We start from the raw sequence: 1,300 nt of genomic DNA on the forward strand, positions 1-1,300 counted from the left end.
TCTTGCTTCGTGTTTAGGTGTTTTTAATCTATTTAGGGGTTGTGTCATATTGGTGCAATAATTTGCCTCCTTATGTTTTGGAGATTGTTGTCATAAACAATAAGGGACTGATGTGTTTGCTAGTGCACACAGAGTAACAGGTCCCTGAAGTCATGTGGAGTTTGTTATAAACTCCGAAGATAATCTCCTGCGTAGTAGCGAGGATTATCACCGAAGATTATGCTGTCAAGAGTGACCCCCAAAAATTGTTGACACAAAGCACTGGGTTCGGTGTCTGTCCGAAGAATTTGACTGCAGCCGAGAAGTTGAAGACAAAGTAAAGACGTAGCATTTATTTCATTGTTCTTCTTTCTCTTTATTGAATCATTGGACCACCGTACTACTAAGAGGGGTATAGTATACGAAACTTTGATTCTCTGATGCTAAACCCAATCCTATGTGAGTTGAGAGAGAAATCTCTTTGTGTTCCGAATGAATACTTGCCAGCAAGAGACATTGTTCTTCTTCGCTGCGAGAGATTCGATTCAGACCGAGGAGTTAGTATTACTTTTTCCTCAAGTAATGTTACCGTTGCTTCCAAAATCCGATCATCGAGAACGTGTCGGTTGGCCATTGGCTGGATTGAGTGTCCAAAATGGTCATTTCCCATCAGGGAAGGCTGCAGCTATAAATAGCCACCCCGCACCAACATTGTCTGCTGGCTGCTCCGTTTGATCCCGGGAAGTTTGTGTGAGCAACCCTCTCTCCTGAGTGATTTGACTTTAAAATCCACTGAGGGAAAACCCGCGGAGCCAAAAAAAAGATAGTGGTTTAGCATCACTCAGAATATAAGTTCAGTACACTCCACCTATTACTCTTAAGAGCTGCGAACTCTCTAGACGATTAGGTGCCAATTTCTTCAGAGACCAAGAGTGATTGTGGTTCTCGGAGAAGAAGTCTGTAAAGGTTCGGAGATCACCTCATGTATCTACCACGAGTGATTGACATTGATTGCCGAATCAATTGTCGAGGAGAATAGGGCGAAGAGAGTTTATCTTCTGTGTTAACAACCCCTCCAACTAGACATAGTCCTTTTGTAGAAGGGCGAACTGGTCTACCAAATACCTTGTTGCCATCGAGTATCACTAGTCACCACTACTCCACTTATTTACATCCGCTCTGTCCTATATGATAAGTTTCAATCATGCGATTCCTTTCGATGCATGCTTTTAGTTCCTGTTCGCTAGTTTGTATTCGCTCACTATAGTCTACTTTCATTCACTCTGCTGCTGGGTTTCGAGAGTTTTGAAGTTTCCAAAAG

This window comes from Triticum aestivum, chromosome 7D, assembly GCF_018294505.1.
Source record: "Triticum aestivum cultivar Chinese Spring chromosome 7D, IWGSC CS RefSeq v2.1, whole genome shotgun sequence".
Lineage (NCBI taxonomy): Eukaryota > Viridiplantae > Streptophyta > Magnoliopsida > Poales > Poaceae > Triticum > Triticum aestivum.